The sequence below is a fragment of the Acipenser ruthenus genome, chromosome 10 (genome assembly GCF_902713425.1).
Source record: "Acipenser ruthenus chromosome 10, fAciRut3.2 maternal haplotype, whole genome shotgun sequence".
NCBI lineage: Eukaryota > Metazoa > Chordata > Actinopteri > Acipenseriformes > Acipenseridae > Acipenser > Acipenser ruthenus.
Window position 1 is genome coordinate 23,506,539 of NC_081198.1, and position 26,740 is coordinate 23,533,278.

Here is a 26,740-nt window from a genome sequence, read left to right on the forward strand (position 1 = left end):
AGATAGTTTAGTACATCAAATCTTTTTTGTGTCTCCCTGATGCTCCTGACATTAACAGACACACATATCAGGGCCATCAGGGTAGCTAACAAGAAAAGGAGTCGCTGCGTCCACCCCATAGCGACTATGATTGGGAGGTCGGGACACTCTTCCTACTCTTAGCTCTACGCTTGCTTCGAGGGGGCTTGGGCTTATTTGCAACTCCCATCACCCCTGAGAAGGTACTCACTGCTGCCTCGTCCAAGAAGGCACCGTCTTTATATGCACAGTACGTGGAGTTGTTGGGGCTATCCAACTCCCCACAAGGTGAGTCTGGTGGAACTTGCTCAGGGCCCCTCGGAACGTGTGGGTCAGCTTTGTCCTGGGGGGGGGTTATGACAGACAGCATTCTTTGGCTGTTACCGTCTGTTGAGTTGGAGCTGTTAGCAGACTTCTGGCTTACCGCGTCCAGGGGTATTCCCATGTCCTCCAGTGCTGTATCTAGGAGGACCTCTAGGGGGCCCCTGGTTTTGCCCATACAAGGGAGGGGGTCGAGGATGCTATGAAGGGAGGCCCTTCGCTTGAAGAGGGTCATTGCTACCGAGGTACTGCTGGTCAGGGAAGGTGTTGACCCCGACCTCTCCCTCGGTGCATTAGTGAACACCTCTTCTGCGAGGTGTGCTAGGGTTTGTGCCAACGACTGGGAAGGCTGGCTGGGGATGCCCTGGCTGGCTGCTACCTGCCCACTAGGCGGCAGTGTAGCCGTCCCACTCGCCTCCGTCTCTGCCTGCGAGGGCAAGACTGGGGACTTTGTGTGGACATTAGCTGGTTTTGGATCTATGGGGGCCACCTGCAACTTGCTGTCTTTGATCCTGATCTTCTTTTTTTTCCCCCCCTCGTCTCTACCCTTTCTTTTCCCCACCCTCTGCTGGTTCTTCACTCCCTTCCCCTCCTTCTCACTCTCACTTTCACTGTCGCTTTCGCTTTCCTCCCCCACGGACTCAATCCTTATGGCGTCATAACGAGAGCCGAGGGGGAGTGCTGGCGCTGAGAGGGCCCTACTCAGGGGGGGGCCGCTGCTGGGTCCGGGCTCCCTCCCTGCCTCGTGTTCTGCATCAGAGGAGCTACTGGAGGAGCTAGTGGAGTAGCTGTTGTACTCTCTCTCTGGGCTGGGGGAAGGGGTCCTCGTAAAACGGGACATGTCTCGGGGGCGGGGGGGTGAGGGGGGTGCTGGTGATGATGGTGGTGCTGGAGTCTGGGTCTTGGATACTGTTGGTGGTGATGTGGACTGATCTTTGTTACTTGCTCCCTCTTCCTGCTCAGGCCTAGGCTTGTTCATGTTTGCCTTGCTGGCTCTGGCCATGTTGGCATAGGAAGAGGGGCAGTCCTTAAACAGGTGCCCCTTCTTTCCACACAAATTGCACTGCCTCTCTTCTCTGCAGTGGCTGGTCTCGTGGGGGGCGCCGCAGTTCCTGCACTTAACTACAGTACATGCGGCCGCCAGGTGTCCTAATTCCCCACATTTCCTGCAGAGTTTTGGCATCCCATTATAGAATACCAGCCCTCTGTTGGGCCCTAACACTATGGAGTTTGGAATGTGGCGGACGCCTCCAATGCCCGATGGATCAACATTAAGGCGTACCAGCCACTTTCTGGCTCCTGTCCAAACCCCATCTTCGTCTGTAATTTTCCTCCCTTCTGATGACACCCTCCCATAGCGGTTAAGCCATGTTGTAATATCATAGTCGCTAACAGCCTCATTGAAAAATTGGACAGTAACAACTTTCATTTCTCTGTCTGTCAGTGCATCCACACAAAATTCTTTGTATGGAGCGAGATATTTATTCTCCCCCCAAAAGGACCACATTTCTTGTAACTTTTGGGGGTTCCTAAAACTGACCTCAAACACTTCCTTAAGCCCTGGCAATTTCACCAAACAATTCAAGTCAGAAGGGGAAAAACCCATACCCCTCTGAAGAATGGTCCGGCTGAACTCCAGTCTCGTCAGTCCTGGTTCCGTTTCATCTTGCTTGTTTCTTGTGAAGCGCACCGCATTGTGCCTCCTGGTCTCCTGGGTTGGCCGGAACGCCATCCTTCAGCTGGCTCCTCCGATTGGGGTGGGAGAAGCCTCTGGACGTCCGGGTTGTCTCTCTCTACGGAAAAGAAACAACGTAAGCAGCAAATCTGGGCAGTTGAAGGAACTATTACTTTAGTCCCTGAGGAGATGGTCGCCTCGCAAGAGGGACCCCCTCCCCAGGTGAACGGTGTCCTTCCCTGGCGGAGTAGGGGGCGCTGCTTGGCACCGAGACCACGTAGGAAGAATCGTGGCTGTGACGCCTCCTCGGGGTCCGGGGCCGCCCTCTGCTCCTCCCAGATGGTGCCCTCTGCTGGGCGCCTGCTGCTCTCTCGGTCTGGATCTCGATTACAATCAAGGGCTGGGGATGAGGTCGTCTAGGTCATCAAAGGGTCCTCAAAGGTCGTCTGGATGGTAGGTCCTCCTTCTCTCTAACTCCAGGAACGTCTGGAAAAGCCTGAAAAAGAAAAAAAAACTGGAACCGCCTGAAAAAGAAAAAACTGCTCTCAACAGTCAACAAAATCTTGAAAGACCCTCGGCCTGGATTGGGCAAGCCAAAACCAGACTGAGCATTAGTCTTCCAAAAAGTTGCCGAGCTGAAGAAAGCCAGTCAAAAATAAAAAAAAATTCTGTTCCTCCTCACCCGAACAAACCTCTCACAGACCCTCGGAGGGAGCGGGCAATGCCACTACCCTCTAAGCCTTAGTCTTAGAAAGATTTATTCGAACTGAAGAGATATTAAACTGATAAGAACAGATACTACACTTGATCTTAGCCAAAAGGCCGAGAAGCGATGGCGACTTGGCCCTTGCCCGGGGCCCCCCAGCCCGGACGGCACAGGGGGATTCAAAGGTGGGTGCAAAATTCCAAGCACAAGCAGACCCCCAAAAAACGGGCTGCTGCTTCCAGAGGGGAAATGTGCAATTTAAGCAGGAGAAAACAAAACAAAGCAAAAACACACACATAACACCAAAAACAAAACATAAACTGGCGGAGTGCGTCTACAAATAGTCATGCCAAGCTGCTATGCTGTGCAAGGTGCCTTGGGTAACTACAACTGTGCCTCGCTGGCTGGCTGGCTTGCTAAGAAGGTCCTGGCATAGGGACATGTTCCACCACACTTGTCTGGTTAGCTGCATGCTCCCAGGAAACAACCTACTGCTGTCTACATCATCACCACATGTGAATAAAAGAAAGAAAGACAGCAAGAAAGAAAGAGAGAAAGAAAGAGAGAAAGAGAGAAAGAAAGAGAGAAAGAAAAAAAAATAAGTAAAACGGCGGGAAAACTTGCATCAACACTGGCACTCTCCCTCCAGCAGGGGTAGACAAAATGCTCACAGGAGAGATCCAGATCTGACTTTGACCAACGTTAGAGAAAGGTGTGCACCGTTCCCGGAGGTACTGCAATACCGGGCCGATGCGTGGAGTGGACGGAGCAAGCCCCTGTTCCATCTCCCGATTCCAAAAATCAATTTAATATATGGTCCCCTGATAGGGGACGTATCAGATATTAATACTCTTTTATTGAGATTTTACATTTTTTTTTACATTTACACCCATTCGTTTTTTCATTCATTTTACATTTCTTTTAAAGATGACATTCATGCATACAGACATACATTTTGTTTTAAAAGCATTTAAAATACATTTAAAAACACCAAGACAATTGTGCTTTGTACATGGTTAAAACAGACACAGATTAAAATCAACATGAAAAAAACCTGTGCTGCTTTAAAAGTGACTGGAAAAAAAGAACCATCTATAAAAAACCAGTGCTTGTGAGGGCCGGGGAGTGCTCTCTAAAAAGGTTCAAAAGTGAACATAAAACTATATTACTAAAACAGGGACAGGGGAAAAGGGACAGTGTATGAAACAGTGAGTTAAAATTCTAAAATTTTAAAACACTTAAAATGTAACTTTTAATAGTTTACATTAAAAATCTTAAAGATACATAAAACAAAACAAAACAAAATCAAATAAAACATTCAAAATAAATCAAATCAAAATCCATAAAACTGAAACAAAAAGACTACATAAAACCAGGGCACCGTTCAAAAACGGTCATGCCAGCTAAAAAGGGCGGAATGCTGGCATGACAAAATAAATAAAAGGCTTAGCGGTGCCCCGTAGTCCCGCTCCTAGGAGCTAGCGGTTCCAGTTTTTTCCTTTATTCCATCTTCACGTCCTGAAGTCCGGCGATCCTCCACTCCGCGCAGGCCTTGTCCTTCCCGAGGGTCCGGATGTCCAGAATTACAAAGTCCTTGATAAGAGTTTGTGCCCTTCTGGTCGTGGTGATAGTGTCTAGCTCCTGCTTGTGATAGACACAGACGTTACGGCCTTCCCACAGGATCTGCTTGACAACATTGATGACACGCCAAACGCACTTAGCTGTGCTGGTAGTGATTCCTCCCGCAGGCCCATAGAGCACAGTCTCAGCGGTCATCTTGGCCGTGTCAGCAAACCTGTTTAGGAAGACAGAGACAGAGAGCCAGACACTGCCAGCCACATCACACTCCCAGAAGATATGGGCTGGTGTTTCTCTCTTGCGGCACTTTGCATAGGGGCATGTTTCTACTTGGGCTAGTCCCCTCCTGAACATGAACGCTCGAGTGGGGAGTGCACTGTGGACGGTGTTCCATGCTATATCCTTCTGGACATTACTGAGGCAGCTGTGAGACACATTCTCCCAGATTTTTTGGCTTTGGGTGAGGGAGAAAGTAGCTACTTTTTCAATTTCCTGGGAACCGGCAAGATATTTAGTTACAGCCTTGTATTCCCAGGAGGCCAATTTTGCTTTATCTAAGCCCAATTTATATATAGTGTCCCTTAAGGTTCTATAATACAATGGGGGGTCCCAGGAGTACGGCACGGTGTTATCAATAGTGCAGAGGCCCAAGGCCCTGAGACAGGTGGCAAAATAGAAACGATTCATGTAACATACCTTCCTGTCCAGGGCCTGGATGTTCTTGATAGTTTGCGTGAGCCCCTGCACTCGGGTGAGCTGCACAACGTCCGGGACCCCCTTACCTCCCTTCTTGTCGGCTTTACTCAGAGTGGCTCGCTTTACCCTCTCCATCTTGCTGCCCCAGATAAAGCGGTGGATAATGCGGTCCACCACTTTTTTGGTGGTCCTGTCTGGGGGAAAGATTTTTCCTACATAAGAGAGGATGGGGAACAGTATAGACTTGGTTATTAATACTCTACCCGTCATTGTTAAGGATCTTGTGCTCCATCCGCCAATCTTTTTACGGACCTGGTTAATGGCCGCCGTCCAGCTCTGGGCCCCCGAGCTATTGTTCTCGAAAATGAGGCCCAGAATCTTGATTTTGTCCTTTTTGACAGGGTACATGTCCGACAGTTCCCTATCTACCTGCCAATTTTTAGACACGTAGACTTCGCTCTTGGACTTATTAATCACTGCCCCGGTCGCCGTGCAGTACTTCTCAAGGATATTACTAATCCGAGGTACCGACGATGTGTTGGTGCAAATGAGTGACACATCGTCCATATATGCTGTTGTTTTGACCTGGACCCCGTTGGATCCAGGCAGCTGGAAACCAGTTATATTGGTATCCCTACGAATTGCCTGCAGGAGGGGTTCAATGCACACGACATATAGCAGTGGGGATAGTGGGCAACCCTGTCTGACCCCTGACTGGATAGATATTTTACCAGTCAGGTGCCTGTTCACCAAGACTCGGGTACTAATGTTTGTATAGATGGTTTTAACCCACTCCCTAAGTCCAGGAGCGAATTTCATCTGGTCCATCACTTTGTACATATATTCATGGCTTACCCTATCGAACGCCTTCTCCTGGTCAAGGTTGAACAGGCAGAGGGGATGGTTCCGTTCTCTAGAATAAGCCAGAATGTCCCTTGTTAACATTAAAATATCCGTGATGGACCTCCCTGGGACGCCACAAGCCTGGTCGGGGCCAATGACCAAAGGGAGGTGTACTTGTAGCCGGAGCATCAGAGCTTTGGCTAGTATCTTGTAATCCACGCAAAGGAGGCTGATTGGGCGCCAATTCCGTAGATCTTTAACTTCCCCTTTCTTATGAAGGAGAGTAATTACACTCTCCCGCATAGAAGGGCCCAACCGCTTCTCCCTGTAGACCGCTCTGTAGACCTCCGCTAAATGGACTTTTAGCGTGTCCCAAAAAAGATGGTAATACTCACCCGGGATGCCATCTGGACCTGGCGTCTTACCGGTGTTCATGGTCTTAACCGCCTGGGTGAGCTCCTCCAGCGTGAGTTCTGGGTCCTTCTCCTCCTCCTCGTCGTCCCGCACTGAGTCAGGCTCCAACTGGCTCAGGAACCACTCTATCAGGGTGTCATCTGTAGCTTTGATGTTATACAGGTCCCTATAGAAGTTCTCTACCACTTTTTTCACTCCCTCACTATCCTCTACTATCCTCCCCCTGCTGTCGAGCATGGAGGACATCAAGTGCCGCTTCTCCCTCGTTTTCTGGAAGAAGAAGCGAGTACACTTTTCGTCTTCCTCCATTTTTTGCACTTTTGCATTGTGCATGACCTTTCGTTGTTCCTCCCTACAAAGCACTGAAAGATCTAGCTTGGTCTGGGCTATCTCGTCGCTTACAGGGAACCCCCGAAGCTGAAGCAGGCTCAGACGCTGGAGGGCAGCATTCAGGTGTTTATATTTGGCCCTCCTTTCTTTTGCTTTCCTCTTGCCTGCTGCTATGAAATAACCCTTAGTTCTCATTTTGACCATCTCCCACCACTCTATAGGGGAGTTGAATAGGTCACGCAAAGTGGTCCACTCAACAAGCCTGCTCTTATAGGCTGCAGCTATGGAGGGGTCATCGAGTAAGGAAGTGTTTAATTTCCAAACCCCTGACCCCATCTGGGAGGTCTGAGGGACCTGCAATGTTACCTGCAGGAGCCTATGGTCAGAGAAGAAGACGGCCTGGGTGTCTACTGCCGTCTTCGTAAGGGAGCTGGTATGCAGGACGAGATCTATACGGGAGAAGGAGGTCCCAGATGAGCTCACCCAGGTAAAGGGAGGCACCAGGTCCTTACCTGCATCACACAGGGAGAAATCAAATATTACGGAGGACAAAACTCTACTAGAGCGGTCGTTGCGTGGCCTGCTCCGGTCTACGTCCCTCAGAGCACAATTGAAGTCACCTGACACGATGACGGGTACGTTCCCCAGCAGGAGTGGACGCAGCTGTGGAAAAAATTGAACTCTTTCGTTTTGGTTAGTGGGTGCGTAGACATTGACCAGTCTGAGGGGAGTGTTGTTGTATGTCACATCCACGCTCAGAATTCTACCAGGTTCTACCTCCCTGCTGCTGCGGGAGGTAATAAATGGGTTTTTAAACAGGATACCTACTCCGTCAGCTCTGGCTATGTTGGAGCCCGACCAGAAGGAGTCCCCCAGGGTCCAACTCTCCTTCAGGTCCCTATAATCAGGGCTCGACGAAATACCACACTCCTGCAGAAAGATGAGATCTGCTTTCAAGTTAGCTAGATAGTTTAGTACATCAAATCTTTTTTGTGTCTCCCTGATGCTCCTGACATTAACAGACACACATATCAGGGCCATCAGGGTAGCTAACAAGAAAAGGAGTCGCTGCGTCCACCCCATAGCGACTATGATTGGGAGGTCGGGACACTCTTCCTACTCTTAGCTCTACGCTTGCTTCGAGGGGGCTTGGGCTTATTTGCAACTCCCATCACCCCTGAGAAGGTACTCACTGCTGCCTCGTCCAAGAAGGCACCGTCTTTATATGCACAGTACGTGGAGTTGTTGGGGCTATTCAACTCCCCACAAGGTAAGTCTGGTGGAACTTGCTCAGGGCCCCTCGGAACGTGTGGGTCAGCTTTGTCCTGGGGGGGGGTTATGACAGACAGCATTCTTTGGCTGTTACCGTCTGTTGAGTTGGAGCTGTTAGCAGACTTCTGGCTTACCGCGTCCAGGGGTATTCCCATGTCCTCCAGTGCTGTATCTAGGAGGACCTCTAGGGGGCCCCTGGTTTTGCCCATACAAGGGAGGGGGTGCTTTGAAGGGAGGCCCTTCGCTTGAAGAGGGTCATTGCTACCGAGGTACTGCTGGTCAGGGAAGGTGTTGACCCCGACCTCTCCCTCGGTGCATTAGTGAACACCTCTTCTGCGAGGTGTGCTAGGGTTTGTGCCAACAACTGGGAAGGCTGGCTGGGGATGCCCTGGCTGGCTGCTACCTGCCCACTAGGCGGCAGTATAGCCGTCCCACTCGCCTCCGTCTCTGCCTGCGAGGGCAAGACTGGGGACTTTGTGTGGACATTAGCTGGTTTTGGATCTATGGGGGCCACCTGCAACTTGCTGTCTTTGATCCTGATCTTCTTTTTTTTCCCCCCCTCGTCTCTACCCTTTCTTTTCCCCACCCTCTGCTGGTTCTTCACTCCCTTCCCCTCCTTCTCACTCTCACTTTCACTGTCGCTTTCGCTTTCCTCCCCCACGGAATCAATCCTTATGGCGTCATAACGAGAGCCGAGGGGGAGTGCTGGCGCTGAGAGGGCCCTACTCAGGGGGGGGTCGCTGCTGGGTCCCCTGATAGGGGACGTATCAGATATTAAACTGATAAGAACAGATACTACACTTGATCTTAGCCAAAAGGCCGAGAAGCGATGGCGACTTGGCCCTTGCCCGGGGCCCCCCAGCCCGGACGGCACAGGGGGATTCAAAGGTGGGTGCAAAATTTCAACCACAAGCAGACCCCAAAAAAACTGGCTGCTGCTTCCAGAGGGGAAATGTGCAATTTAAGCAGGAGAAAACAAAACAAAGCAAAAACACACACATAACACCAAAAACAAAACATAAACTGGCGGAGTGCGTCTTACAAATAGTCATGCCAAGCTGCTATGCTGTGCAAGGTGCCTTGGGTAACTACAACTGTGCCTCGCTGGCTGGCTGGCTTGCTAAGAAGGTCCTGGCATAGGGACATGTTCCACCACACTTGTCTGGTTAGCTGCATGCTCCCAGGAAACAACCTGCTGCTGTCTACATCATCACCACATGTGAATAAAAGAAAGAAAGACAGCAAGAAAGAAAGAGAGAAAGAAAGAGAGAAAGAGAGAAAGAAAGAGAGAAAGAAAAAAAAAAAGAAGTAAAACGGCGGGAAAACTTGCATCAACACTGGCACTCTCCCTCCAGCAGGGGTAGACAAAATGCTCACAGGAGAGATCCAGATCTGACTTTGACCAACGTTAGAGAAAGGTGTGCACCGTTCCCGGAGGTACTGCAATACCGGGCCGATGCGTGGAGTGGACGGAGCAAGCCCCTGTTCCATCTCCCGATTCCAAAAATCAATTTAATATATGGTCCCCTGATAGGGGACGTATCAGATATTAAACTGATAAGAACAGATACTACACTTCATCTTAGCCAAAAGGCCGAGAAGCGATGGCGACTTGGCCCTTGCCCGGGGCCCCCCAGCCCGGACGGCACAGGGGGATTCAAAGGTGGGTGCAAAATTTCAAGCACAAGCAGACCCCAAAAAAACGGGCTGCTGCTTCCAGAGGGGAAATGTGCAATTTAAGCAGGAGAAAACAAAACAAAGCAAAAACACACACATAACACCAAAAACAAAACATAAACTGGCGGAGTGCGTCTTACAAATAGTCATGCCAAGCTGCTATGCTGTGCAAGGTGCCTTGGGTAACTACAACTGTGCCTCGCTGGCTGGCTGGCTTGCTAAGAAGGTCCTGGCATAGGGACATGTTCCACCACACTTGTCTGGTTAGCTGCATGCTCCCAGGAAACAACCTGCTGCTGTCTACATCATCACCACATGTGAATAAAAGAAAGAAAGACAGCAAGAAAGAAAGAGAGAAAGAAAGAGAGAAAGAGAGAAAGAAAGAGAGAAAGAAAAAAAAAAAGAAGTAAAACGGCGGGAAAACTTGCATCAACACTGGCACTCTCCCTCCAGCAGGGGTAGACAAAATGCTCACAGGAGAGATCCAGATCTGACTTTGACCAACGTTAGAGAAAGGTGTGCACCGTTCCCGGAGGTACTGCAATACCGGGCCGATGCGTGGAGTGGACGGAGCAAGCCCCTGTTCCATCTCCCGATTCCAAAAATCAATTTAATATATGGTCCCCTGATAGGGGACGTATCAGATATTAAACTGATAAGAACAGATACTACACTTCATCTTAGCCAAAAGGCCGAGAAGCGATGGCGACTTGGCCCTTGCCCGGGGCCCCCCAGCCCGGACGGCACAGGGGGATTCAAAGGTGGGTGCAAAATTTCAAGCACAAGCAGACCCCAAAAAAACGGGCTGCTGCTTCCAGAGGGGAAATGTGCAATTTAAGCAGGAGAAAACAAAACAAAGCAAAAACACACACATAACACCAAAAACAAAACATAAACTGGCGGAGTGCGTCTTACAAATAGTCATGCCAAGCTGCTATGCTGTGCAAGGTGCCTTGGGTAACTACAACTGTGCCTCGCTGGCTGGCTGGCTTGCTAAGAAGGTCCTGGCATAGGGACATGTTCCACCACACTTGTCTGGTTAGCTGCATGCTCCCAGGAAACAACCTGCTGCTGTCTACATCATCACCACATGTGAATAAAAGAAAGAAAGACAGCAAGAAAGAAAGAGAGAAAGAAAGAGAGAAAGAGAGAAAGAAAGAGAGAAAGAAAGAAAGAAAGAAAAAAAAAGAAGTAAAACGGCGGGAAAACTTGCATCAACACTGGCACTCTCCCTCCAGCAGGGGTAGACAAAATGCTCACAGGAGAGATCCAGATCTGACTTTGACCAACGTTAGAGAAAGGTGTGCACCGTTCCCGGAGGTACTGCAATACCGGGCCGATGCGTGGAGTGGACGGAGCAAGCCCCTGTTCCATCTCCCGATTCCAAAAATCAATTTAATATATGGTCCCCTGATAGGGGACGTATCAGATATTAAACTGATAAGAACAGATACTACACTTGATCTTAGCCAAAAGGCCGAGAAGCGATGGCGACTTGGCCCTTGCCCGGGGCCCCCCAGCCCGGACGGCACAGGGGGATTCAAAGGTGGGTGCAAAATTTCAAGCACAAGCAGACCCCAAAAAAACGGGCTGCTGCTTCCAGAGGGGAAATGTGCAATTTAAGCAGGAGAAAACAAAACAAAGCAAAAACACACACATAACACCAAAAACAAAACATAAACTGGCGGAGTGCGTCTTACAAATAGTCATGCCAAGCTGCTATGCTGTGCAAGGTGCCTTGGGTAACTACAACTGTGCCTCGCTGGCTGGCTGAAGGTCCTGGCATAGGGACATGTTCCACCACACTTGTCTGGTTAGCTGCATGCTCCCAGGAAACAACCTGCTGCTGTCTACATCATCACCACATGTGAATAAAAGAAAGAAAGACAGCAAGAAAGAAAGAGAGAAAGAAAGAGAGAAAGAGAGAAAGAAAGAGAGAAAGAAAAGAAAAAAGAAGTAAAACGGCGGGAAAACTTGCATCAACACTGGCACTCTCCCTCCAGCAGGGGTAGACAAAATGCTCACAGGAGAGATCCAGATCTGACTTTGACCAACGTTAGAGAAAGGTGTGCACCGTTCCCGGAGGTACTGCAATACCGGGCCGATGCGTGGAGTGGACGGAGCAAGCCCCTGTTCCATCTCCCGATTCCAAAAATCAATTTAATATATGGTCCCCTGATAGGGGACGTATCAGATATTAAACTGATAAGAACAGATACTACACTTGATCTTAGCCAAAAGGCCGAGAAGCGATGGCGACTTGGCCCTTGCCCGGGGCCCCCCAGCCCGGACGGCACAGGGGGATTCAAAGGTGGGTGCAAAATTTCAAGCACAAGCAGACCCCAAAAAAACGGGCTGCTGCTTCCAGAGGGGAAATGTGCAATTTAAGCAGGAGAAAACAAAACAAAGCAAAAACACACACATAACACCAAAAACAAAACATAAACTGGCGGAGTGCGTCTTACAAATAGTCATGCCAAGCTGCTATGCTGTGCAAGGTGCCTTGGGTAACTACAACTGTGCCTCGCTGGCTGGCTGGCTTGCTAAGAAGGTCCTGGCATAGGGACATGTTCCACCACACTTGTCTGGTTAGCTGCATGCTCCCAGGAAACAACCTGCTGCTGTCTACATCATCACCACATGTGAATAAAAGAAAGAAAGACAGCAAGAAAGAAAGAGAGAAAGAAAGAGAGAAAGAGAGAAAGAAAGAGAGAAAGAAAAAAAAAAAGAAGTAAAACGGCGGGAAAACTTGCATCAACACTGGCACTCTCCCTCCAGCAGGGGTAGACAAAATGCTCACAGGAGAGATCCAGATCTGACTTTGACCAACGTTAGAGAAAGGTGTGCACCGTTCCCGGAGGTACTGCAATACCGGGCCGATGCGTGGAGTGGACGGAGCAAGCCCCTGTTCCATCTCCCGATTCCAAAAATCAATTTAATATATGGTCCCCTGATAGGGGACGTATCAGATATTAAACTGATAAGAACAGATACTACACTTCATCTTAGCCAAAAGGCCGAGAAGCGATGGCGACTTGGCCCTTGCCCGGGGCCCCCCAGCCCGGACGGCACAGGGGGATTCAAAGGTGGGTGCAAAATTTCAAGCACAAGCAGACCCCAAAAAAACGGGCTGCTGCTTCCAGAGGGGAAATGTGCAATTTAAGCAGGAGAAAACAAAACAAAGCAAAAACACACACATAACACCAAAAACAAAACATAAACTGGCGGAGTGCGTCTTACAAATAGTCATGCCAAGCTGCTATGCTGTGCAAGGTGCCTTGGGTAACTACAACTGTGCCTCGCTGGCTGGCTGGCTTGCTAAGAAGGTCCTGGCATAGGGACATGTTCCACCACACTTGTCTGGTTAGCTGCATGCTCCCAGGAAACAACCTGCTGCTGTCTACATCATCACCACATGTGAATAAAAGAAAGAAAGACAGCAAGAAAGAAAGAGAGAAAGAAAGAGAGAAAGAGAGAAAGAAAGAGAGAAAGAAAGAAAGAAAGAAAAAAAAAGAAGTAAAACGGCGGGAAAACTTGCATCAACACTGGCACTCTCCCTCCAGCAGGGGTAGACAAAATGCTCACAGGAGAGATCCAGATCTGACTTTGACCAACGTTAGAGAAAGGTGTGCACCGTTCCCGGAGGTACTGCAATACCGGGCCGATGCGTGGAGTGGACGGAGCAAGCCCCTGTTCCATCTCCCGATTCCAAAAATCAATTTAATATATGGTCCCCTGATAGGGGACGTATCAGATATTAAACTGATAAGAACAGATACTACACTTCATCTTAGCCAAAAGGCCGAGAAGCGATGGCGACTTGGCCCTTGCCCGGGGCCCCCCAGCCCGGACGGCACAGGGGGATTCAAAGGTGGGTGCAAAATTTCAAGCACAAGCAGACCCCAAAAAAACGGGCTGCTGCTTCCAGAGGGGAAATGTGCAATTTAAGCAGGAGAAAACAAAACAAAGCAAAAACACACACATAACACCAAAAACAAAACATAAACTGGCGGAGTGCGTCTTACAAATAGTCATGCCAAGCTGCTATGCTGTGCAAGGTGCCTTGGGTAACTACAACTGTGCCTCGCTGGCTGGCTGAAGGTCCTGGCATAGGGACATGTTCCACCACACTTGTCTGGTTAGCTGCATGCTCCCAGGAAACAACCTGCTGCTGTCTACATCATCACCACATGTGAATAAAAGAAAGAAAGACAGCAAGAAAGAAAGAGAGAAAGAAAGAGAGAAAGAGAGAAAGAAAGAGAGAAAGAAAAGAAAAAAGAAGTAAAACGGCGGGAAAACTTGCATCAACACTGGCACTCTCCCTCCAGCAGGGGTAGACAAAATGCTCACAGGAGAGATCCAGATCTGACTTTGACCAACGTTAGAGAAAGGTGTGCACCGTTCCCGGAGGTACTGCAATACCGGGCCGATGCGTGGAGTGGACGGAGCAAGCCCCTGTTCCATCTCCCGATTCCAAAAATCAATTTAATATATGGTCCCCTGATAGGGGACGTATCAGATATTAAACTGATAAGAACAGATACTACACTTGATCTTAGCCAAAAGGCCGAGAAGCGATGGCGACTTGGCCCTTGCCCGGGGCCCCCCAGCCCGGACGGCACAGGGGGATTCAAAGGTGGGTGCAAAATTTCAAGCACAAGCAGACCCCAAAAAAACGGGCTGCTGCTTCCAGAGGGGAAATGTGCAATTTAAGCAGGAGAAAACAAAACAAAGCAAAAACACACACATAACACCAAAAACAAAACATAAACTGGCGGAGTGCGTCTTACAAATAGTCATGCCAAGCTGCTATGCTGTGCAAGGTGCCTTGGGTAACTACAACTGTGCCTCGCTGGCTGGCTGGCTTGCTAAGAAGGTCCTGGCATAGGGACATGTTCCACCACACTTGTCTGGTTAGCTGCATGCTCCCAGGAAACAACCTGCTGCTGTCTACATCATCACCACATGTGAATAAAAGAAAGAAAGACAGCAAGAAAGAAAGAGAGAAAGAAAGAGAGAAAGAGAGAAAGAAAGAGAGAAAGAAAAAAAAAAAGAAGTAAAACGGCGGGAAAACTTGCATCAACACTGGCACTCTCCCTCCAGCAGGGGTAGACAAAATGCTCACAGGAGAGATCCAGATCTGACTTTGACCAACGTTAGAGAAAGGTGTGCACCGTTCCCGGAGGTACTGCAATACCGGGCCGATGCGTGGAGTGGACGGAGCAAGCCCCTGTTCCATCTCCCGATTCCAAAAATCAATTTAATATATGGTCCCCTGATAGGGGACGTATCAGATATTAAACTGATAAGAACAGATACTACACTTCATCTTAGCCAAAAGGCCGAGAAGCGATGGCGACTTGGCCCTTGCCCGGGGCCCCCCAGCCCGGACGGCACAGGGGGATTCAAAGGTGGGTGCAAAATTTCAAGCACAAGCAGACCCCAAAAAAACGGGCTGCTGCTTCCAGAGGGGAAATGTGCAATTTAAGCAGGAGAAAACAAAACAAAGCAAAAACACACACATAACACCAAAAACAAAACATAAACTGGCGGAGTGCGTCTTACAAATAGTCATGCCAAGCTGCTATGCTGTGCAAGGTGCCTTGGGTAACTACAACTGTGCCTCGCTGGCTGGCTGGCTTGCTAAGAAGGTCCTGGCATAGGGACATGTTCCACCACACTTGTCTGGTTAGCTGCATGCTCCCAGGAAACAACCTGCTGCTGTCTACATCATCACCACATGTGAATAAAAGAAAGAAAGACAGCAAGAAAGAAAGAGAGAAAGAAAGAGAGAAAGAGAGAAAGAAAGAGAGAAAGAAAGAAAGAAAGAAAAAAAAAGAAGTAAAACGGCGGGAAAACTTGCATCAACACTGGCACTCTCCCTCCAGCAGGGGTAGACAAAATGCTCACAGGAGAGATCCAGATCTGACTTTGACCAACGTTAGAGAAAGGTGTGCACCGTTCCCGGAGGTACTGCAATACCGGGCCGATGCGTGGAGTGGACGGAGCAAGCCCCTGTTCCATCTCCCGATTCCAAAAATCAATTTAATATATGGTCCCCTGATAGGGGACGTATCAGATATTAAACTGATAAGAACAGATACTACACTTCATCTTAGCCAAAAGGCCGAGAAGCGATGGCGACTTGGCCCTTGCCCGGGGCCCCCCAGCCCGGACGGCACAGGGGGATTCAAAGGTGGGTGCAAAATTTCAAGCACAAGCAGACCCCAAAAAAACGGGCTGCTGCTTCCAGAGGGGAAATGTGCAATTTAAGCAGGAGAAAACAAAACAAAGCAAAAACACACACATAACACCAAAAACAAAACATAAACTGGCGGAGTGCGTCTTACAAATAGTCATGCCAAGCTGCTATGCTGTGCAAGGTGCCTTGGGTAACTACAACTGTGCCTCGCTGGCTGGCTGAAGGTCCTGGCATAGGGACATGTTCCACCACACTTGTCTGGTTAGCTGCATGCTCCCAGGAAACAACCTGCTGCTGTCTACATCATCACCACATGTGAATAAAAGAAAGAAAGACAGCAAGAAAGAAAGAGAGAAAGAAAGAGAGAAAGAGAGAAAGAAAGAGAGAAAGAAAAGAAAAAAGAAGTAAAACGGCGGGAAAACTTGCATCAACACTGGCACTCTCCCTCCAGCAGGGGTAGACAAAATGCTCACAGGAGAGATCCAGATCTGACTTTGACCAACGTTAGAGAAAGGTGTGCACCGTTCCCGGAGGTACTGCAATACCGGGCCGATGCGTGGAGTGGACGGAGCAAGCCCCTGTTCCATCTCCCGATTCCAAAAATCAATTTAATATATGGTCCCCTGATAGGGGACGTATCAGATATTAAACTGATAAGAACAGATACTACACTTGATCTTAGCCAAAAGGCCGAGAAGCGATGGCGACTTGGCCCTTGCCCGGGGCCCCCCAGCCCGGACGGCACAGGGGGATTCAAAGGTGGGTGCAAAATTTCAAGCACAAGCAGACCCCAAAAAAACGGGCTGCTGCTTCCAGAGGGGAAATGTGCAATTTAAGCAGGAGAAAACAAAACAAAGCAAAAACACACACATAACACCAAAAACAAAACATAAACTGGCGGAGTGCGTCTTACAAATAGTCATGCCAAGCTGCTATGCTGTGCAAGGTGCCTTGGGTAACTACAACTGTGCCTCGCTGGCTGGCTGGCTTGCTAAGAAGGTCCTGGCATAGGGACATGTTCCACCACACTTGTCTGGTTAGCTGCATGCTCCCAGGAAACAACCTGCTGCTGTCTACATCATCACCACATGTGAATAAAAGAAAGAAAGACAGCAAGAAAGAAAGAGAGAAAGAAAGAGAGAAAGAGAGAAAGAAAGAGAGAAAGAAAAAAAAAAAGAAGTAAAACGGCGGGAAAACTTGCATCAACACTGGCACTCTCCCTCCAGCAGGGGTAGACAAAATGCTCACAGGAGAGATCCAGATCTGACTTTGACCAACGTTAGAGAAAGGTGTGCACCGTTCCCGGAGGTACTGCAATACCGGGCCGATGCGTGGAGTGGACGGAGCAAGCCCCTGTTCCATCTCCCGATTCCAAAAATCAATTTAATATATGGTCCCCTGATAGGGGACGTATCAGATATTAAACTGATAAGAACAGATACTACACTTCATCTTAGCCAAAAGGCCGAGAAGCGATGGCGACTTGGCCCTTGCCCGGGGCCCCCCAGCCCGGACGGCACAGGGGGATTCAAAGGTGGGTGCAAAATTTCAAGCACAAGCAGACCCCAAAAAAACGGGCTGCTGCTTCCAGAGGGGAAATGTGCAATTTAAGCAGGAGAAAACAAAACAAAGCAAAAACACACACATAACACCAAAAACAAAACATAAACTGGCGGAGTGCGTCTTACAAATAGTCATGCCAAGCTGCTATGCTGTGCAAGGTGCCTTGGGTAACTACAACTGTGCCTCGCTGGCTGGCTGGCTTGCTAAGAAGGTCCTGGCATAGGGACATGTTCCACCACACTTGTCTGGTTAGCTGCATGCTCCCAGGAAACAACCTGCTGCTGTCTACATCATCACCACATGTGAATAAAAGAAAGAAAGACAGCAAGAAAGAAAGAGAGAAAGAAAGAGAGAAAGAGAGAAAGAAAGAGAGAAAGAAAGAAAGAAAGAAAAAAAAAGAAGTAAAACGGCGGGAAAACTTGCATCAACACTGGCACTCTCCCTCCAGCAGGGGTAGACAAAATGCTCACAGGAGAGATCCAGATCTGACTTTGACCAACGTTAGAGAAAGGTGTGCACCGTTCCCGGAGGTACTGCAATACCGGGCCGATGCGTGGAGTGGACGGAGCAAGCCCCTGTTCCATCTCCCGATTCCAAAAATCAATTTAATATATGGTCCCCTGATAGGGGACGTATCAGATATTAAACTGATAAGAACAGATACTACACTTCATCTTAGCCAAAAGGCCGAGAAGCGATGGCGACTTGGCCCTTGCCCGGGGCCCCCCAGCCCGGACGGCACAGGGGGATTCAAAGGTGGGTGCAAAATTTCAAGCACAAGCAGACCCCAAAAAAACGGGCTGCTGCTTCCAGAGGGGAAATGTGCAATTTAAGCAGGAGAAAACAAAACAAAGCAAAAACACACACATAACACCAAAAACAAAACATAAACTGGCGGAGTGCGTCTTACAAATAGTCATGCCAAGCTGCTATGCTGTGCAAGGTGCCTTGGGTAACTACAACTGTGCCTCGCTGGCTGGCTGAAGGTCCTGGCATAGGGACATGTTCCACCACACTTGTCTGGTTAGCTGCATGCTCCCAGGAAACAACCTGCTGCTGTCTACATCATCACCACATGTGAATAAAAGAAAGAAAGACAGCAAGAAAGAAAGAGAGAAAGAAAGAGAGAAAGAGAGAAAGAAAGAGAGAAAGAAAAGAAAAAAGAAGTAAAACGGCGGGAAAACTTGCATCAACACTGGCACTCTCCCTCCAGCAGGGGTAGACAAAATGCTCACAGGAGAGATCCAGATCTGACTTTGACCAACGTTAGAGAAAGGTGTGCACCGTTCCCGGAGGTACTGCAATACCGGGCCGATGCGTGGAGTGGACGGAGCAAGCCCCTGTTCCATCTCCCGATTCCAAAAATCAATTTAATATATGGTCCCCTGATAGGGGACGTATCAGATATTAAACTGATAAGAACAGATACTACACTTGATCTTAGCCAAAAGGCCGAGAAGCGATGGCGACTTGGCCCTTGCCCGGGGCCCCCCAGCCCGGACGGCACAGGGGGATTCAAAGGTGGGTGCAAAATTTCAAGCACAAGCAGACCCCAAAAAAACGGGCTGCTGCTTCCAGAGGGGAAATGTGCAATTTAAGCAGGAGAAAACAAAACAAAGCAAAAACACACACATAACACCAAAAACAAAACATAAACTGGCGGAGTGCGTCTTACAAATAGTCATGCCAAGCTGCTATGCTGTGCAAGGTGCCTTGGGTAACTACAACTGTGCCTCGCTGGCTGGCTGGCTTGCTAAGAAGGTCCTGGCATAGGGACATGTTCCACCACACTTGTCTGGTTAGCTGCATGCTCCCAGGAAACAACCTGCTGCTGTCTACATCATCACCACATGTGAATAAAAGAAAGAAAGACAGCAAGAAAGAAAGAGAGAAAGAAAGAGAGAAAGAAAGAGAGAAAGAAAAGAAAAAAGAAGTAAAACGGCGGGAAAACTTGCATCAACACTGGCACTCTCCCTCCAGCAGGGGTAGACAAAATGCTCACAGGAGAGATCCAGATCTGACTTTGACCAACGTTAGAGAAAGGTGTGCACCGTTCCCGGAGGTACTGCAATCCCGGGCCGATGCGTGGAGTGGACGGAGCAAGCCCCTGTTCCATCTCCCGATTCCAAAAATCAATTTAATATATGGTCCCCTGATAGGGGACGTATCAGATATTAAACTGATAAGAACAGATACTACACTTGATCTTAGCCAAAAGGCCGAGAAGCGATGGCGACTTGGCCCTTGCCCGGGGCCCCCCAGCCCGGACGGCACAGGGGGATTCAAAGGTGGGTGCAAAATTTCAAGCACAAGCAGACCCCAAAAAAACGGGCTGCTGCTTCCAGAGGGGAAATGTGCAATTTAAGCAGGAGAAAACAAAACAAAGCAAAAACACACACATAACACCAAAAACAAAACATAAACTGGCGGAGTGCGTCTTACAAATAGTCATGCCAAGCTGCTATGCTGTGCAAGGTGCCTTGGGTAACTACAACTGTGCCTCGCTGGCTGGCTGGCTTGCTAAGAAGGTCCTGGCATAGGGACATGTTCCACCACACTTGTCTGGTTAGCTGCATGCTCCCAGGAAACAACCTGCTGCTGTCTACATCATCACCACATGTGAATAAAAGAAAGAAAGACAGCAAGAAAGAAAGAGAGAAAGAAAGAGAAAGAAAAAAAAAAAAGAAGTAAAACGGCGGGAAAACTTGCATCAACACTGGCACTCTCCCTCCAGCAGGGGTAGACAAAATGCTCACAGGAGAGATCCAGATCTGACTTTGACCAACGTTAGAGAAAGGTGTGCACCGTTCCCGGAGGTACTGCAATACCGGGCCGATGCGTGGAGTGGACGGAGCAAGCCCCTGTTCCATCTCCCGATTCCAAAAATCAATTTAATATATGGTCCCCTGATAGGGGACGTATCAGATATTAAACTGATAAGAACAGATACTACACTTGATCTTAGCCAAAAGGCCGAGAAGCGATGGCGACTTGGCCCTTGCCCGGGGCCCCCCAGCCCGGACGGCACAGGGGGATTCAAAGGTGGGTGCAAAATTTCAAGCACAAGCAGACCCCAAAAAAACGGGCTGCTGCTTCCAGAGGGGAAATGTGCAATTTAAGCAGGAGAAAACAAAACAAAGCAAAAACACACACATAACACCAAAAACAAAACATAAACTGGCGGAGTGCGTCTTACAAATAGTCATGCCAAGCTGCTATGCTGTGCAAGGTGCCTTGGGTAACTACAACTGTGCCTCGCTGGCTGGCTGGCTTGCTAAGAAGGTCCTGGCATAGGGACATGTTCCACCACACTTGTCTGGTTAGCTGCATGCTCCCAGGAAACAACCTGCTGCTGTCTACATCATCACCACATGTGAATAAAAGAAAGAAAGACAGCAAGAAAGAAAGAGAGAAAGAAAGAGAGAAAGAAAGAGAGAAAGAAAAAAAAAAAGAAGTAAAACGGCGGGAAAACTTGCATCAACACTGGCACTCTCCCTCCAGCAGGGGTAGACAAAATGCTCACAGGAGAGATCCAGATCTGACTTTGACCAACGTTAGAGAAAGGTGTGCACCGTTCCCGGAGGTACTGCAATACCGGGCCGATGCGTGGAGTGGACGGAGCAAGCCCCTGTTCCATCTCCCGATTCCAAAAATCAATTTAATATATGGTCCCCTGATACTCTTTTATTGAGATTTTACATTTTTTTACATTTACACCCATTCGTTTTTTCATTCATTTTACATTTCTTTTAAAGATGACATTCATGCATACAGACATACATTTTGTTTTAAAAGCATTTAAAACACATTTAAAAACACCAAGACAATTGTGCTTTGTACATGGTTAAAACAGACACAGATTAAAATCAACATGAAAAAAACCTGTGCTGTTTTAAAAGTGACTGGAAAAAAAGAACCATCTATAAAAAACCAGTGCTTGTGAGGGCCGGGGAGTGCTCTCTAAAAAGGTTCAAAAGTGAACATAAAACTATATTACTAAAACAGGGACAGGGGAAAAGGGACAGTGTGTAAAACAGTGCGTTAAAATTCTAAAATTTTAAAACACTTAAAATGTAACTTTTAATAGTTTACATTAAAAATCTTAAAGATACATAAAACAAAACAAAACAAAATCAAATAAAACATTCAACGTAAATCAAATAAAAGTCCATAAAACTGAAACAAAAAGACTACATAAAACCAGGGCACCGTTGAAAAACGGTCATGCCAGCTAAAAAGGGCGGAATGCTGGCATGACAAAATAAATAAATGGCTTAACGGTGCCCCGTAGTCCCGCTCCTAGGAGCTAGCGGTTCCAGTTTTTTCCTTCATTCCATCTTCACGTCCTGAAGTCCGGCGATCCTCCACTCCGCGCAGGCCTTGTCCTTCCCGAGGGTCCGGATGTCCAGAATTACAAAGTCCTTGATAAGAGTTTGTGCCCTTCTGGTCGTGGTGATAGTGTCTAGCTCCTGCTTGTGATAGACACAGACGTTACGGCCTTCCCACAGGATCTGCTTGACAACATTGATGACACGCCAAACGCACTTAGCTGTGCTGGTAGTGATTCCTCCCGCAGGCCCATAGAGCACAGTCTCAGCGGTCATCTTGGCCGTGTCAGCAAACCTGTTTAGGAAGACAGAGACAGAGAGCCAGACACTGCCAGCCACATCACACTCCCAGAAGATATGGGCTGGTGTTTCTCTCTTGCGGCACTTTGCATAGGGGCATGTTTCTACTTGGGCTAGTCCCCTCCTGAACATGAACGCTCGAGTGGGGAGTGCACTGTGGACGGTGTTCCATGCTATATCCTTCTGGACATTACTGAGGCAGCTGTGAGACACATTCTCCCAGATTTTTTGGCTTTGGGTGAGGGAGAAAGTAGCTACTTTTTCAATTTCCTGGGAACCGGCAAGATATTTAGTTACAGCCTTGTATTCCCAGGAGGCCAATTTTGCTTTACTAAGCCCAATTTATATATAGTGTCCCTTAAGGTTCTATAATACAATGGGGGGTCCCAGGAGTACGGCACGGTGTTATCAATAGTGCAGAGGCCCAAGGCCCTGAGACAGGTGGCAAAATAGAAACGATTCATGTAACATACCTTCCTGTCCAGGGCCTGGATGTTCTTGATAGTTTGCGTGAGCCCCTGCACTCGGGTGAGCTGCACAACGTCCGGGACCCCCTTACCTCCCTTCTTGTCGGCTTTACTCAGGGTGGCTCGCTTTACCCTCTCCATCTTGCTGCCCCAGATAAAGCGGTGGATAATGCGGTCCACCACTTTTTTGGTGGTCCTGTCTGGGGGAAAGATTTTTCCTACATAAGAGAGGATGGGGAACAGTATAGACTTTGTTATTAATACTCTACCCGTCATTGTTAAGGATCTTGTGCTCCATCCGCCAATCTTTTTACGGACCTGGTTAATGGCCGCCGTCCAGCTCTGGGCCCCCGAGCTATTGTTCTCGAAAATGAGGCCCAGAATCTTGATTTTGTCCTTTTTGACAGGGTACATGTCCGACAGTTCCCTATCTACCTGCCAATTTTTAGACACGTAGACTTCGCTCTTGGACTTATTAATCACTGCCCCGGTCGCCGTGCAGTACTTCTCAAGGATATTACTAATCCGAGGTACCGACGATGTGTTGGTGCAAATGAGTGACACATCGTCCATATATGCTGTTGTTTTGACCTGGACCCCGTTGGATCCAGGCAGCTGGAAACCAGTTATATTGGTATCCCTACGAATTGCCTGCAGGAGGGGTTCAATGCACACGACATATAGCAGTGGGGATAGTGGGCAACCCTGTCTGACCCCTGACTGGATAGATATTTTACCAGTCAGGTGCCTGTTCACCAAGACTCGGGTACTAATGTTTGTATATATGGTTTTAACCCACTCCCTAAGTCCAGGAGCGAATTTCACCTGGTCCATCACTTTGTACATATATTCATGGCTTACCCTATCGAACGCCTTCTCCTGGTCAAGGTTGAACAGGCAGAGGGGATGGTTCCGTTCTCTAGAATAAGCCAGAATGTCCCTTGTTAACATTAAAATATCCGTGATGGACCTCCCTGGGACGCCACAAGCCTGGTCGGGGCCAATGACCAAAGGGAGGTGTACTTGTAGCCGGAGCATCAGAGCTTTGGCTAGTATCTTGTAGTCCACGCAAAGGAGGCTGATTGGGCGCCAATTCCGTAGATCTTTAACTTCCCCTTTCTTATGAAGGAGAGTAATTACACTCTCCCGCATAGAAGGGCCCAACCGCTTCTCCCTGTAGACCGCTCTGTAGACCTCCGCTAAATGGACTTTTAGCGTGTCCCAAAAAAGATGGTAATACTCACCCGGGATGCCATCTGGACCTGGCGTCTTACCGGTGTTCATGGTCTTAACCGCCTGGGTGAGCTCCTCCAGCGTGAGTTCTGGGTCCTTCTCCTCCTCCTCGTCGTCCCGCACTGAGTCAGGCTCCAACTGGCTCAGGAACCACTCTATCAGGGTGTCATCTGTAGCTTTGATGTTATACAGGTCCCTATAGAAGTTCTCTACCACTTTTTTCACTCCCTCACTATCCTCTACTATCCTCCCCCTGCTGTCGAGCATGGAGGACATCAAGTGCCGCTTCTCCCTCGTTTTCTGGAAGAAGAAGCGAGTACTCTTTTCGTCTTCCTCCATTTTTTGCACTTTTGCATTGTGCATGACCTTTCGTTGTTCCTCCCTACAAAGCACTGAAAGATCTAGCTTGGTCTGGGCTATCTCGTCGCTTACAGGGAACCCCCGAAGCTGAAGCAGGCTCAGACGCTGGAGGGCAGCATTCAGGTGTTTATATTTGGCCCTCCTTTCTTTTGCTTTCCTCTTGCCTGCTGCTATGAAATAACCCTTAGTTCTCATTTTGACCATCTCCCACCACTCTATAGGGGAGTTGAATAGGTCACGCAAAGTGGTCCACTCAACAAGCCTGCTCTTATAGGCTGCAGCTATGGAGGGGTCATCGAGTAAGGAGGTGTTTAATTTCCAGACCCCTGACCCCATCTGGGAGGTCTGAGGGACCTGCAATGTTACCTGCAGGAGCCTATGGTCAGAGAAGAAGACGGCCTGGGTGTCTACTGCCGTCTTCGTAAGGGAGCTGGTATGCAGGACGAGATCTATACGGGAGAAGGAGGTCCCAGATGAGCTCACCCAGGTAAAGGGAGGCACCAGGTCCTTACCTGCATCACACAGGGAGAAATCAAATATTACGGAGGACAAAACTCTACTAGAGCGGTCGTTGCGTGGCCTGCTCCGGTCTACGTCCCTCAGAGCACAATTGAAGTCACCTGACACGATGACGGGTACGTTCCCCAGCAGGAGTGGACGCAGCTGTGGAAAAAATTGAACTCTTTCGTTTTGGTTAGTGGGTGCGTAGACATTGACCAGTCTGAGGGGAGTGTTGTTGTATGTCACATCCACGCTCAGAATTCTACCAGGTTCTACCTCCCTGCTGCTGCGGGAGGTAATAAATGGGTTTTTAAACAGGATACCTACTCCGTCGGCTCTGGCTATGTTGGAGCCCGACCAGAAGGAGTCCCCCAGGGTCCAAGTCTCCTTCAGGTTCCTATAATCAGGGCTCGACGAAATACCACACTCCTGCAGAAAGATGAGATCTGCTTTCAAGTTAGCTAGATAGTTTAGTACATCAAATCTTTTTTGTGTCTCCCTGATGCTCCTGACATTAACAGACACACATATCAGGGCCATCAGGGTAGCTAACAAGAAAAGGAGTCGCTGCGTCCACCCCATAGCGACTATGATTGGGAGGTCGGGACACTCTTCCTACTCTTAGCTCTACGCTTGCTTCGAGGGGGCTTGGGCTTATTTGCAACTCCCATCACCCCTGAGAAGGTACTCACTGCTGCCTCGTCCAAGAAGGCACCGTCTTTATATGCACAGTACGTGGAGTTGTTGGGGCTATTCAACTCCCCACAAGGTAAGTCTGGTGGAACTTGCTCAGGGCCCCTCGGAACGTGTGGGTCAGCTTTGTCCTGGGGGGGGTTTATGACAGACAGCATTCTTTGGCTGTTACCGTCTGTTGAATTGGAGCTGTTAGCAGACTTCTGGCTTACTGCGTCCAGGGGTATTCCCATGTCCTCCAGTGCTGTATCTAGGAGGACCTCTAGGGGGCCCCTGGTTTTGCCCATACAAGGGAGGGGGTCAAGGATGCTTTGAAGGGAGGCCCTTCGCTTGAAGAGGGTCATTGCTACCGAGGTACTGCTGGTCAGGGAAGGTGTTGACCCCGACCTCTCCCTCGGTGCATTAGTGAACACCTCTTCTGCGAGGTGTGCTAGGGTTTGTGCCAACGACTGGGAAGGCTGGCTGGGGATGCCCTGGCTGGCTGCTACCTGCCCACTAGGCGGCAGTGTAGCCATCCCACTCGCCTCCGTCTCTGCCTGCGAGGGCAAGACTGGGGACTTTGTGTGGACATTAGCTGGTTTTGGATCTATGGGGGCCACCTGCAACTTGCTGTCTTTGATCCTGATCTTCTTTCTTTTCCCCCCCTCGTCTCTACCCTTTCTTTTCCCCACCCTCTGCTGGTTCTTCACTCCCTTCCCCTCCTTCTCACTCTCACTTTCACTGTCGCTTTCGCTTTCCTCCCCCACGGACTCAATCCTTATGGCGTCATAACGAGAGCCGAGGGGGAGTGCTGGCGCTGAGAGGGCCCTACTCAGGGGGGGGCCGCTGCTGGGTCCGGGCTCCCACCCTGCCTCGTGTTCTGCATCAGAGGAGCTACTGGAGGAGCTAGTGGAGTGGCTGTTGTACTCTCTCTCTGGGCTGGGGGAAGGGGTCCTCGTAAAACGGGACATGTCTCGGGGGCGGGGGGGTGAGGGGGGTGCTGGTGATGATGGTGGTGCTGGAGTCTGGGTCTTGGATACTGTTGGTGGTGATGTGGACTGATCTTTGTTACTTGCTCCCTCTTCCTGCTCAGGCCTAGGCTTGTTCGTGTTTGCCTTGCTGGCTCTGGCCATGTTGGCATAGGAAGAGGGGCAGTCCTTAAACAGGTGCCCCTTCTTTCCACACAAATTGCACTGCCTCTCTTCTCTGCAGTGGCTGGTCTCGTGGGGGGCGCCGCAGTTCCTGCACTTGACTACAGTACACGCGGCCGCCAGGTGTCCTAATTCCCCACATTTCCTGCAGAGTTTTGGCATCCCATTATAGAATACCAGCCCTCTGTTGGGCCCTAACACTATGGAGTTTGGAATGTGGCGGACGCCTCCAATGCCCGATGGATCAACATTAAGGCGTACCAGCCACTTTCTGGCTCCTGTCCAAACCCCATCTTCATCTGTAATTTTCCTCCCTTCTGATGACACCCTCCCATAGCGGTTAAGCCATGTTGTAATATCATAGTCGCTAACAGCCTCATTGAAAAATTGGACAGTAACAACTTTCATTTCTCTGTCTGTCAGTGCATCCACA

At 49.1% G+C, this 26,740-nt stretch overlaps 15 non-coding genes and 4 pseudogenes across 15 annotated transcripts; all 19 read right to left on the reverse strand.

Annotated features, from left to right (window-relative positions):
• Positions 1–2,749: 2,749 nt before the first annotated feature.
• LOC131738774 (U2 spliceosomal RNA) lies at positions 2,750–2,848 on the reverse strand (annotated as a pseudogene).
• A 581-nt stretch (positions 2,849–3,429) lies between these two features.
• LOC131738648 (U2 spliceosomal RNA) lies at positions 3,430–3,584 on the reverse strand (annotated as a pseudogene).
• A 5,000-nt stretch (positions 3,585–8,584) lies between these two features.
• Positions 8,585–8,684, reverse strand: LOC131738538 (U2 spliceosomal RNA; annotated as a pseudogene).
• A 584-nt stretch (positions 8,685–9,268) lies between these two features.
• On the reverse strand, positions 9,269–9,459 carry LOC131738304 (U2 spliceosomal RNA). The gene has a single exon (XR_009329868.1). It is a non-coding gene; the product is annotated as a U2 spliceosomal RNA (small nuclear RNA).
• A 584-nt stretch (positions 9,460–10,043) lies between these two features.
• On the reverse strand, positions 10,044–10,234 carry LOC131738305 (U2 spliceosomal RNA). Its single transcript, XR_009329869.1, has one exon. It is a non-coding gene; the product is annotated as a U2 spliceosomal RNA (small nuclear RNA).
• A 594-nt stretch (positions 10,235–10,828) lies between these two features.
• LOC131739211 (U2 spliceosomal RNA) lies at positions 10,829–11,019 on the reverse strand. The gene has a single exon (XR_009330378.1). It is a non-coding gene; the product is annotated as a U2 spliceosomal RNA (small nuclear RNA).
• A 574-nt stretch (positions 11,020–11,593) lies between these two features.
• On the reverse strand, positions 11,594–11,784 carry LOC131739212 (U2 spliceosomal RNA). Its single transcript, XR_009330379.1, has one exon. It is a non-coding gene; the product is annotated as a U2 spliceosomal RNA (small nuclear RNA).
• A 584-nt stretch (positions 11,785–12,368) lies between these two features.
• On the reverse strand, positions 12,369–12,559 carry LOC131738306 (U2 spliceosomal RNA). The gene has a single exon (XR_009329870.1). It is a non-coding gene; the product is annotated as a U2 spliceosomal RNA (small nuclear RNA).
• Positions 12,560–13,153: 594 nt separating this feature from the next.
• On the reverse strand, positions 13,154–13,344 carry LOC131738307 (U2 spliceosomal RNA). Its single transcript, XR_009329871.1, has one exon. It is a non-coding gene; the product is annotated as a U2 spliceosomal RNA (small nuclear RNA).
• A 574-nt stretch (positions 13,345–13,918) lies between these two features.
• Positions 13,919–14,109, reverse strand: LOC131739213 (U2 spliceosomal RNA). Its single transcript, XR_009330380.1, has one exon. It is a non-coding gene; the product is annotated as a U2 spliceosomal RNA (small nuclear RNA).
• Positions 14,110–14,693: 584 nt separating this feature from the next.
• On the reverse strand, positions 14,694–14,884 carry LOC131738308 (U2 spliceosomal RNA). The gene has a single exon (XR_009329872.1). It is a non-coding gene; the product is annotated as a U2 spliceosomal RNA (small nuclear RNA).
• Positions 14,885–15,478: 594 nt separating this feature from the next.
• Positions 15,479–15,669, reverse strand: LOC131738309 (U2 spliceosomal RNA). Its single transcript, XR_009329873.1, has one exon. It is a non-coding gene; the product is annotated as a U2 spliceosomal RNA (small nuclear RNA).
• Positions 15,670–16,243: 574 nt separating this feature from the next.
• Positions 16,244–16,434, reverse strand: LOC131739214 (U2 spliceosomal RNA). Its single transcript, XR_009330381.1, has one exon. It is a non-coding gene; the product is annotated as a U2 spliceosomal RNA (small nuclear RNA).
• Positions 16,435–17,018: 584 nt separating this feature from the next.
• On the reverse strand, positions 17,019–17,209 carry LOC131738310 (U2 spliceosomal RNA). The gene has a single exon (XR_009329874.1). It is a non-coding gene; the product is annotated as a U2 spliceosomal RNA (small nuclear RNA).
• Positions 17,210–17,803: 594 nt separating this feature from the next.
• On the reverse strand, positions 17,804–17,994 carry LOC131738312 (U2 spliceosomal RNA). The gene has a single exon (XR_009329876.1). It is a non-coding gene; the product is annotated as a U2 spliceosomal RNA (small nuclear RNA).
• Positions 17,995–18,568: 574 nt separating this feature from the next.
• LOC131739216 (U2 spliceosomal RNA) lies at positions 18,569–18,759 on the reverse strand. The gene has a single exon (XR_009330383.1). It is a non-coding gene; the product is annotated as a U2 spliceosomal RNA (small nuclear RNA).
• Positions 18,760–19,335: 576 nt separating this feature from the next.
• LOC131739240 (U2 spliceosomal RNA) lies at positions 19,336–19,526 on the reverse strand. Its single transcript, XR_009330407.1, has one exon. It is a non-coding gene; the product is annotated as a U2 spliceosomal RNA (small nuclear RNA).
• Positions 19,527–20,089: 563 nt separating this feature from the next.
• Positions 20,090–20,280, reverse strand: LOC131739217 (U2 spliceosomal RNA). Its single transcript, XR_009330384.1, has one exon. It is a non-coding gene; the product is annotated as a U2 spliceosomal RNA (small nuclear RNA).
• A 576-nt stretch (positions 20,281–20,856) lies between these two features.
• On the reverse strand, positions 20,857–20,989 carry LOC131738838 (U2 spliceosomal RNA; annotated as a pseudogene).
• Positions 20,990–26,740: the final 5,751 nt, after the last annotated feature.